The 12,206-nt window shown below is 35.0% G+C and overlaps 1 pseudogene; it reads right to left on the bottom strand.

Annotated features, from left to right (window-relative positions):
• Nucleotides 1–2,723: 2,723 nt before the first annotated feature.
• On the bottom strand, nucleotides 2,724–6,203 carry LOC105941717 (large ribosomal subunit protein eL21-like; annotated as a pseudogene).
• Nucleotides 6,204–12,206: the final 6,003 nt, after the last annotated feature.

The following is a 12,206-nucleotide window of genomic DNA, read 5'->3' as shown; positions in this document are numbered from 1 at the left end:
TACCACCCATATATTATTGACCCTGAACGTAAATGGCTTAAATTCATCAATCAAACATCAAAGATGAGTAGACTGGATTAAAAACCAAAACCCATCTATTTGTTGCCTACAGGAGTCACATTTTACCAACAAAGATCAGTGGAAAGTATATCTCATGGATTTTTATCTTTTTTGTTAACTTCATCTCTGCAAAATACATTCATCTGACTCATAGACATGACTCATAGATCATACAGTAACATCTCTTTCTTCAAGAAGGTTCTTGATTTTCTTTTTCATTTCTTTAGTGAATTACCTATTATCTTATTGCTTAAAGAACAACATGCTTAACATTTCCTTACGTAATTATGTGTTGAATTTCCCTTAAAAGATAGGTTGATGTATTTGTGACTCAGCATTTCCGACAATAGGTTTTAAGCCTTAATAAAGCTGTATCTTTCTTTTAATGCAGATACTGATTTCTTCCTATAGTCAAAGCTGACAGAAGAATTCTGAATAATGTCATTATCTGAAAATAATTTTTGTATTTAGTTTGTATTGAGTGACAATTTAGAATTATGAGGAAAAATATAATCACTTTTTTCTAAGAATAAGATTTATTATCTTAGCTATAGTTAACAATTTCAAAGCCAAATCAATTATTTACAGTTATTTTTCAACTATTTTGTGTATGAGATTTTGATAAATGGATGGATACCATGTGCAGCACTTAAAGGAACAACATGAAGTCTCAGCAAATTAAAATGATATTGGAATAACTGTTTGATTTCCAGCTGTCCTGGTCCAGGGTCTTGGTAGTTTAGCCTCTGGAAAATAGTGAGTCATGGCTGAAAGTCTTGCATCCCTGTCATTCATGTCAAGAACCAGGATAATTCTGCTATTCTACCCTCAGTCTGACACATCCCAGGATGTTGTAGGCATTTGCAGTGCTACCCAGTGGATGGGAGTCCTCTCTGTATATCTCTGTTTCTTATTGTATTGCTTTTTCTCTCTCTCTCACCCCACTCTCATTTACTCTCACTGTCATTCTCTGTCTCTGTCATCTTTCTGATGTCAAATTCTTATAAAAGTCAACAGCATAAGCAAGGAAAACATTTGTTATCTGTGGATTTCTGCAGGCCACAATTCCAGCTATTTATAGCTGAGTGTGTCTGGCTCATGATCTGTCCAGACATTGCTGATAGTTAGAAGGCATTCTCCTCAGCTCTATCCTGACTTTAGACTGTGGTACTGTGCCTCTCACACATTTATGTAATTTCCAAAAATGCCTCCACTCTGTATAACTCACTTCATGCCAGAACTCTTATCCTGGAGAAAGGAAAGAGGAGGCAAGACACAAGATGCAATGAAATCTCTTAATGAGACATAGGTTTGTAGAGAAGGAATTATCCAAGGACATAAATGGGAGATGGCAGGAGTTGTTAAGGAGCTTAGTTTGTACAGAGTTATGATAAAAGATCCAGTGCTCAGAGCCTTATTTTGTTATTTTTCTAAATAAATCTGTATTGTTTACTTTGATTATTTTGTTTTTCTTCTACTTTCCCACCATTATACAGATTCTTGCACTCTAAAACTTATAACTTGCATTTTATATTTTAATACCTTTGTTAGGACTCAATTATTTTTTGAATCAAAGAAAATATTATATTATAATGATCCACAAATGATACATATGCTAAAGATATCAAAGCACACTTTTATGGATCTTGAAGCTGGATAAATTTCATTCACACATTAGCTTCATTTGAATACAACATGATTATCTTAACAGACATATGCCAGTCACATGGCAAAAATTTACAAGTAGGAAAATGTTCTGGGTTAGTTAGAAATTTCAAGCTACTTAGAATATTTTGCAACAGTTTCTTCACAAATTAGTTGTGGCTTTTAGTCTTGGGAGCATATTAATGATAGCTACCATAATGTTAGTGGCTATTAGAAGGCAGGTATTAAGCTCATAACTATTTTAATTGCCATAAACAGTCTTTTTAATAGATCGTGTTTTACTTTAATTATAAAAGAAGTCTGGAATATTATGCACATATGCTAAGGTATCCAAATTGATGCCAAAATATGATACCAAAATTTGATATCAACAGCATTACCTCTAAATAAAAAATTAATAATTTATTAATACAATCAACAAAATAGTAACATTAATAAATCCGATAATATTTAATATATAATTAATAAAATATTAATATGTGGGGTAAAATATTTGGATAAGCATAATAAGTCAGCATACTAGAAGTCGTAAATCTCTTCAAGGTACCTAGATTAACATCAGCCACCAAGTACAGTTTGAACCAAACCTATGTATATTTTAGTTGACAAAGTTTTGAGATTATGAAATCTCAGATAAAGTACTGCTAGCATGTGAATTTAGATGTATTCCCAAAGGGATGTAGAGACACCTCCCCGCCTCAAAACCCAAGTTCTGTTTATCTAATGAGCACCAGGACCTGTATTCAGCTCATGTGTGGGACGCTGGTTGGGTGGCGATGCACGTGCTGCCTATTGGTCAGTGATAGGCCAGTGTGTTCTCCTGAAGGGGCAATGAGGTCACAACAGGTTCTGGAGTGTTTATTACTTTGGTTGGGACATGGAGTTTCTATGAAGCATTTTGGAATAAAGTCTAACATTTTCTGTTAATTAGAGGAGTTTTGAAGCTTTTTTGTTTGTTTTAATTTGTAAAACTCAGAGTTTCTTCATTTTTCTTTCACTTATGCTGTGAGTTGATAGGGAATAGGCACCAACAGTTCAAGTTCCTGTCCACTGGTTTCGACAGAGTGGGTTTCTCTGTGTGTAGCAGGCTGGGCTTTTGCTGAACCCTTTTGCTGAACTCTTTTCTTCCTTCTTTTTTTGATCATTTTCATTCACCTTCCTTCCTTTCAGGACACTGTCTCGGCTTTTGGAGTATTGAATATGCTCAACACACACATTTATTCATTGGCAGAATCTTGTCCTGAACTACTTTGTTTACAATACCAGCTGCTTGCTGGGTAACATTGTAGACTCTTCCAGTTTTGTCATGGTGACATTTATGGGGTATTTCTTTTTGAAGAGCATCTATTTCCTTGATATCTACAATAACACCTTTCTTGTAATAGTGCGTGTATGTGGCCAAAGGAACAACTCCACATTTCCTAAAAGGCCTGGAGGACATGTATTGGATGCCTCACCTCCTTCCCTTTGTGCTCACCAACCTGGTAAATTACTGAAAGATGGCAGTTGCCTCGGAATGGCAGAATTCTGAATCTTACAATCCAAGTTCTTATAGAGCTAATCTGAAACTTGTCTCATTTAATTTAGTAAGATGTTGACTTACAGTCAACAAAGCAAATACACAGGAACTGAAAGGTGTGGGAGAAGTACTGGGTTCCTACAAAGTCCATGTCCCAGGAATTAAGGACAGGGTCTTGGTTTCAAAATGTTGACAGGAGTCCAGAGGTTCTATAAAATTTTGAGGTATCTTAATACTCTGTACCATTATATCAGACAAGTATGATGACCCTGATTTTTATAGTTTCTTCTCTCATTCTGAAATCCTTCTATTTGGAGATGTATACTAGTTCTCACATTATTAAATATTTGTGGCTTTGAATAAATCACTAACCCTCTTTGAAATTTAGGTTGCCTCCTTTAAGAAGTTTTAATGTTAACTCCACATGAAGTAAGTTTTTTATTTTAACTTATTCTTATTTTTAAGCCAGAGTTAAGAGAGAGAAGCAAGGCTGAAAAGGAAATGAGGATGAAAGAGAGAGCTTCCATCTTCAGATTCACTTGCCAAATGGCTGTCATGGCCAGACAGACAGGTGAAACCGGGAGCCAAGAGTTTCTACCAGGTTTCCCATGTGGGTCGAGGACAAGCACCTGGACTGCCCTCTGTTGCTTTCCCAGGCACTGTAACAGGGAGCTGGTTTGGATGTGAAGCAGCCAGGGCATGTATGATGCCCATTTGGGATGCCATGGTTGAGGATTTGTATTTTGCTTCCACGGTGCCACCTCCCATAAAGTGATTTGTATGCTAACATATATTATAATTTATTAAATTGGACTTAGCAAATTCTCTACTGTTTTATTTGAACGTAATGCAAAGTCATAGTTTATTGCAGGGCATTTTGCAAATTCACATATTTTGTACAAACATTCCCATTATTATCAAGTCTGTTTAAAAGAAGATGGCCAGTTTGTCAGTTTAGGATGTCAGTTTATGAGAAATTGATCATTACATATTCTGGTCACAAACAAGAAATAGTTTGAGAGAAATTTCATACCAGGATTAAAACTACCCTAATATTTCTTTTATATTATTCACTGTTTAACTGTCTTCATGGTTACATAATCAAAATTCAGTTTAAAGATTAAGCTAACAATTTAGAAATTTATTATATCTGAAAACTAAGGACAAGTAGCCTGGGCTTTAGTTGTGTGGATTTTAGTTCTCACCAATTTGTACAATGCTCTATTGTTTTCCAACATTCAGATTAACGCTTCCTTCTTAGTCAATTCTACTGCATAAGTCTACAGTCTGCCTAATGAAATTGGGTTAATCCTTCTGATGCCAGGGTACTAATCTATGAATGGATCATTACAGATATGTTGTGGGGTGTTTTTGTTATTGAGATGAAGTGAATGAATGTACAGAAAAGCAGGTCCATGCTATTTTACTCACTCGCCATAAAAATCTAATTGCCTTTTTGACACTAGTTTTGGCTTCCCCAGAAACAATTTATGTACTCTGTACAACTAGTTATTCTATTTTGAATTGATTGATTTTTTTGCAAGCAGAAACACACATGCCACATATATACATATGTATATATATGTGTGTGTATGTTTGTATATAACATACACACACACATAATTTCTAAACTGACCTTCACTTTTGTGTGTGGACACAGCGATTTCTTCACTTGGCATATCACCAAACAATCTGCCTCCACTGGGAGTGTCTCACAGGAAAGATTTATTTACTTGTGACAAGTGAAGGGAGCTGTGGGAATATCTAGTTTGCTAAAGGAACTGGCTCTCAAGGAAGCAGTTTGCCAGGGATTTAATAGCCACAGTTAGCAGAGTGACCGAGATGTAAGCACCCCACGTCTTGATATGTTGCATGCTCAGAGAAAGCAGGGATCTATTCCCTAGGTGGAAAGCTAAGTGTTACAGTTAGAAAAAATCAGCTGAAGTCATGAATGTCTGACTCAAAGTGCTTTTTTCTTTTTACCAATCTTTGATTTCTGTTGGTTATGATTTGGTCACCTTCTGACCCCGCATTGCAACGTAGCTCATCTGGAACATTCTCGAACTCGAGCTTTTGAGAGTGAAATCTCTGGCAATGTACTAGTGCCTCCCCTCCACTTTTTACTGATTCCTGCAGGCTTAGAGCACAAGTTCTGTTGAAGGATATTTCTGGTAATTATAGTGACATGTACTGTACTTTTCTTAGAGCATATTTTTTTTTTAGCATCTACTATACTCAAGTTCCTTAGAGCTCTTACCTCAGAAGGCAAATGACCTGAGCACTAAGATCATACTTTAACAATTACTTCATTGCTGCCAGGAACAAAGCATTTAAGTGATTTCCACAACAAGTAGACTCATAAAACTCAGCATAGAGTTATGTTATATGCAATATGTGGAAAGTTTTAAAACATTTATGACTCCTGCTGCAACCTTAACAAATATAGCTTAGTTATATGCAATTAAATATAATTACAGAAAAAAGACCATAGGTATAGAAAGTTATAACTTAAGGAATAAACCTTGTACAGTGTTTTCCATATTATTTTCATGTTTGCATATACACCAGCCACAGGAAATGTTGGCTGTTGATATTTATCATCCTGCTCCAGTTTCCAAGAGCACTGCTCTTATAAAGTCGGTGTATAACTTCGCTATCTGTGGTTTTATAGCTTGACTATAAGCACAAATTCATTACACTATTCATTGTTTTTCAATATGAGATTATTTACTTTACATGTGTGTGTATGAATTAGCATTTATGTTTGTTTCACCGTAAATGTTTATCATATAGAGAACATTACTCTCTTACTCTTTTATGAGGGACAGGAATTTGGCAAAGTGGTTATCAATGCTTAGCATCCCTTCAACCTGTAACTTAGTGAAGGATTTTAGTCCTGGCCCCACTTCCAAATGCAATTTTCTACTTACATCTTGGGTGGCAGCAGGTGCCAGCCCATGTTACTATGTGTATTCCTCTGATGTGGAAGAGTCAGATTGAATCCAAAGCTTCTCTGACTTTGGCCTAGCCAATGTCAACTGTTACAAGCATGCTGGGAGTAAATGATTGCATAGGGACTCTCTCTTCATGCATTTTAAAGATATAATTTTTAAATTTTTATTTGTATTTTTATTGGAAAGGCAGATCTACAGAAGGAAGGAAAGACAGAGACAAAGATCTTCCATCCGCAATAGTTGGAGCTGAGCTGCTTACAAAGCCAGAAGCCAGGAGCTTCCTTTAGGTCTTCCATGCGCATGCAGAGTCCAAGGCTTTGAGAGATCCTCCAATGCTTTCCCAGGCCACAAATAAGGAGGTGGATGTGAAGTGGAGCAGCTGGGGTACAAACTGGCACCCATATGGGATCGCAGCTCTTAAAGGTGGAGGATGTGTTAGTTGAGCCATTGTACCTAGCCCTTAAACACATAAATTTTAAGAAATTATCACAGGTTGTTTCAAAACAGAAATCTTTTTAATTTTCTTAGAAAGTGTTCTTCTAAATTACATGAAAAAACTGCAAAATCATGGTTGCTAACAAAATAAGTACAAATAAAAAATGCTGACTGCACTCTTGCTAGCCCATAGGGTAAAAACAAGTAATTGGATTTTTCCAGTAATGTAAATTATGCTGACCAGGAAGTTTAATAGCAGGGTTTTTTTTTTTTGCAACTAAATTTATGTTTTGCTTCACAAAACTGGAGATCATATAACAAAGTCCATCTGGGTGATGTGAGGGTTAAAATTTAGATGTATCCTGCTAAGAAAGTTGATGGAATTGTAAATATTAATAGTAGATTTCATAGTTCTGTGATTTAGCTTGTGAGATTTCAAAAACCATGTATTTGCAATAAAGTTTAAATGTTTTCAATAAAAAATTCTATTTACTATTATGTTTCCTGATTAATTGAGGGAGAAAATTTAAAGACTTATGCTGTCAAATTTTAATTAAAAGAGGTAATTCATATTTATGAGGCTAAGGAAATCTTTAATATTTGCAATCAATAAATGCCTACAGCACCAGGAGACTCATAGTGCTGTATGCAGCAACATACTCTTTTCTGATTTTAAATAAGTGTTCTTTGAATCTTTATAATTAAAATAACAAAAATTCACTGTTTCAATAATTAATTATTAGTCTTAACATCAAATGATTAATGAGATTACAGTCTTCTATTGTTATGATCTCAAGTTTTACTTTCTGTGTCGCAGTTTGCTGAACATTTTTATTTCTAAAGTGACCTTCTGTTAGGAACAGACGACTTCAGTTGTCGTTTTGTGTAGGCCTGAATGCTGGTTGAAGGCAGTGAAACTTAAAATGCAGTAGGTTTTGTTTGATGATGGCAATTTCATTTACTGTATTAATCTAGTCCTTGCTTTCTTCTCTCTTTCTCGATTGCTAGGTTTTGTATGCAAAAATACTGAAGGAATAAGCTGGTTGGAGTAAACAAATGAAAACCTCTTGGGTTATGTTAAACTTGCGTACCTGGGAAAGCTATTGCAAATTTGTTTTTGTTTGGCTTTCTTTTGTCATATATCTAAATGAATTTCTAAAGCTTTTTTAAAATTAATCTCTTGTAACCAATCATTTACCAACTAGTCCCCTAGAGGCTGCAAAGTTAGACAACATGCTGCTGTGCCCTCCACGTGGCATCCATTCTCTTTTATTTCTTTCCTCTGAAAAATTCATTATCCGCTGTGAAATTCACACTGTATGTTTGGTCTCAAAGCATTGGTCATTTTGGAATACTGAATGGAAAAATATCAAATTTTCTAAGGTAAAAATTGATACTTGATGAGAAATGTTGTGTTGAAATATTTTGGATACTCTTTAAATTACTTTAGTCAATGAGATTGGAATAAGCATACAAAACTTTAAACACAGTACTACTGTGTTATTAACATGTATATGTTTGAATACTTCCTCTAGGGAAAACTACACACATGGATTAATATTATAGAGAGAAATGTATACATGGAAAAAGACAATTAACATGGTTTACATACTCAAAACGAATAAATGTAAACAAGTGAGAGTTTATAATAACATTTTTCTAGATCAAGATTACCTTCAAGACAACTCATTGGTTTTACAACATGTATGTCATAAAATAAAGGTGTTTTTTACTTCATTAATATTTACAAAGGGAAACCAAGGCAAATTTTAATTTGCCTCTTTATATCCAGGAAAATAAAGAAAAATATTGAGTAAAAATAAGCTAAAGAGGAATATGTTTTCAGTTACTTCTTATTGCTAATTAATATTCTGTAGAAGCAACTTAGATACTGGTTAGGCACCATAAAATTCACAGGAGAGGATGCCGAGCCATTGCAGTTATATTTCACCAACCTGATTTATTCTGAACAAAACAGTAGAAGCTTAAGCAAGTAATGGAAAATATGGAACATCTCAGAGTAGGAACGTTTCCTTATACCTGATGAAGAAACAAAAGGGAAATGGTTGCTAGGGTGGAGAAAAAGTTAAGTGGCCAAGTTAATGGCAAAAATATGAGGATGTAACTCAAAAATCTGTCATATTTAATCTATTGTAATATTCTAATTACCAGAACAAAATCCCATGAATACATGGCTGGCACAAAAATTTGGAGATGAAAATCATTCAGGAAATCAAGAAGTAGCATGCTATAAATGGATTGGGCTGAGTAAAACAGAAAGGGAAGGATGGGGAGAGTAAGACAGAGAAAGATGAACTATCTTGCAAATATGACCAAAGGAGAGATTAATCAGTTTGTCTTGAATGAAGTTAGATAGCAAGGTAAATGGTTGAACCACTGCTACTTCTTGCTACTTATTCTTACAGCTTACACACACACACAAAGTTTTCACATGTTTGGTACAAACACACTGTGTCTGTGTGAACGTGCGTGTCTATGAGTGTGACTGTGTGTGTAAAATTGGCAATCTGCATTGATGTGCTCCTCTACCAAATACCAAAGGCTAACTCTATGCATTCATTTTATCTCTCTTAATCCCTACTAGTTAAAACTTATTTTAACTGTATTTAATGGTTACCTAAAGTTTTTTTTTTAAGATTTATTTATTTTATTACAAAGTCAGATATACAGAGAGGAGAGATAGAGAGGAAGATCTTCCATCTGATGATTCACTCTCCAAGTGAACACAATGGCCGGTGCTGCGCTGATCCAAAGCCAGGAACCAGGAATCTCTTCCGGGTCTCCCACGTGGGTGCAGGGTCCCAAGGCTTTGGGCCATCCTCAACTGCTTTCCCAGGCCACAAGCAGGGAGCTGGATGGGAAGTGGAGCTGCCAGGATTAGAACCGCTGCCCATAAGGGATCCTGGCTTGTTCAAGGCAAGGACTTTAGCTGCTAGGCCACAGTGCCGGGCCTGGGTTACCTTAAGTTTTATGACATTCATTCTTCATTTTTAAAAATTGTGTTACAATCTTGTTAGACATTTAAAACATTATAAAAAACATGGCTCCTTTGTTAAACATGCAATACTATTTTAGATTTATCTGTCTATCATCTATCTAATCCATCTATCATGTATGGTCATTTATCTATCTTTGCCTACTGTTCTATCATCTACATTTCCATCCCTGCTTTTTATCTGCTTCTTCCTACCTTTTAATGCTTTCTTTCACTTGAATTCATTTTCTTCCTACATGAAAAATATAGTTAAAATTATCTTTGGTTCAGATGTATTTAGAGATTTTAATTTTGAAGCATTTTTGTTACCTTGGTTTTTATAAGATAGTTCCACTATAAAATATGTACTTTGCATTTATTATGTATCAGAAATTAATCCATGAATCTACAAACAACTAATGTTTGAAAACTGTGCTAAAATCCCCTCTGGAAAACAAACACATTCTTCAAAAATTTTTTTCTCCCTTATTTCAACTATTCCAGCTTGAAAGTTAACAATTAGATAGGCTATTGAAATTTCAATATAATGCATGTTTTAATTTTCAATTAATTTATTTATTTTAGGATACAGTCCAAAGGCTCTGGGAATTTCCACCAACCCTCCCCCCAGTGATTTATTCTATTTTATTATAATACTATAGCCTTTCCAACAACAGTCAAACGTCCACAGTTCTGCTATTTAAGTGTTTCCTTATATTGTAGATATGGAGAATGGCCGAGTCCAGCATCCTATTATCAAGATATATTTTGCAGTTTCATTGGGAGTTCATCTTTGATTTGGAAGTAGAGATGTATACTGTGTTTTATCTTCACATCTTGATATTCCAGTCTTTATTATATAGCTCCTCTTGATCACAATATATGGACATGCATGTTTACTTATATATCTAGTGATCTTGTATTTTGTGTGAAGGTTGCGTTATATCATAAAAAAAACATGACATTTGTCCTTTTAGGATTGCCTTATTTCACTGAACATAATGGTCTCTAGTTGGGACCATTTTGTTACAAAAGGTAGAAATTCTTTTTCATGCTGAGTAGTATTCCACAGAGTAGCTGTATCACAGTGTCTTTATGCTCTGGTCTTTTGAAGGACATATTACTTCTCTCCATATCTTTGCTATTGTAGATGTGCTGCTGCACATATAGGGGCATAGATCCCTTTTCAATATACAGACTTCATTTCCTTTGGATATATTCCCAGAAGTGGGATAGCTGGGTCATACAACAGGTCAATGCTCAGTTCTCTTAACACTCTCCTTATTGAAATACACAGTGGTTGCACTAGCCTACACTCTCACCAACAGTAAAGGAGGGTAGCTTTATTCCCACACACACATTAGCAGGTGCTAGTAGAGTTCTGAATGCAGGTCAATCTCCTTGGAGTTTAGTGTAACCTCATTGTGGTTTTCATTTGTATTTCCCTGATTGCTAAGGAGCCTGAGCATTTTTTTTGTATGCCTATTACTCATTGGAATTTTTTGTTTTTAAATGGTTGCAGTTTCAAGATAATGCAACTTTTCTTCAAATTGTTTTTATATATGTTTTTAAATAAAGTGACTTGCTGTTTATATTGATCTTGGTTGTGTTCACGTGTGTTTTCTTTTTAGATCTCTTCAAAGTTATAGATTGATATTTTTCCCTTGCTTTAGAAAGTTATTACCTTCATTTTTCTATTGTTGTTTCTAATATTGTGATCTTTTATTCAGGAGCATGATTATAATTTGATAATATGAATCATGTCTTTGAAGCATCATCACATATTCAATGTGTTTACATGATTCAATTCAGTTTAATCTGAGTTTCAGTGCATTTGTTCTTCGCTTTTTGTAATCTGTTTTAAAACCAATGCATAAAATCCACAATCTATCTTTAAATTAATTCTAAATTGCTTCTTTATGCTTTCTAACATTCTATTTTTAACATTATTTTGTATCTAAATCATAGCAATTTTAGTTTTAAACATTGTGTTTCCAATGTTTGTATCAGCCATGGAAGTATCTTACTCTTAGATTGTTGTTCACTTTTCATCCTATTTGTTGTCATGCCCTATGTTTTATGATCGTCTCTAAACTTGTCTGTAAAAAATTACTTAGCATGTGGAAGATATTGCTTTTCTTAACAGAACTTTTACTTTTCTTACCATCATGTATAGAACACATATAGAACATTATGCCCATGTGGTTGTAACCCTGACATAGTTTCTCCGTGAAAGCCTGTCACAGTTACGAAGTCGTTTTCTCATGGGTGGCTGCATAACACTGTGCTCATTTCTTCTGAGCTATGAGACTGAAATTTCTGCTTAGTGCTACATTTCTGGGCAGTTGTTTTTATGCTTTGTTTACCTGAGTCATCGCCCATACCTGAAGAGTGTAAAAGATTAAAACTCTCACATAAAAGCACAGTATTCTGAATGAGAGGGTCATTTCTCTGGGGTTCTCGTTTCTCAGAGGATACTGCCCTTCGTCCCGGGTTTTAGGGGAGCTGTAAATTTTACTGTTTGTTTTCTCGGCCAAACGAATGCTGCAACAACTGCATTGCTGTCTCTTTCCCACTT

Source organism: Ochotona princeps, chromosome 12 (genome assembly GCF_030435755.1).
Source record: "Ochotona princeps isolate mOchPri1 chromosome 12, mOchPri1.hap1, whole genome shotgun sequence".
Classification (NCBI taxonomy): Eukaryota; Metazoa; Chordata; class Mammalia; order Lagomorpha; family Ochotonidae; genus Ochotona; species Ochotona princeps.
The sequence above is the reverse complement of the archived record's forward strand: the minus strand, read 5'-3'. Positions and strand labels throughout refer to the sequence as shown.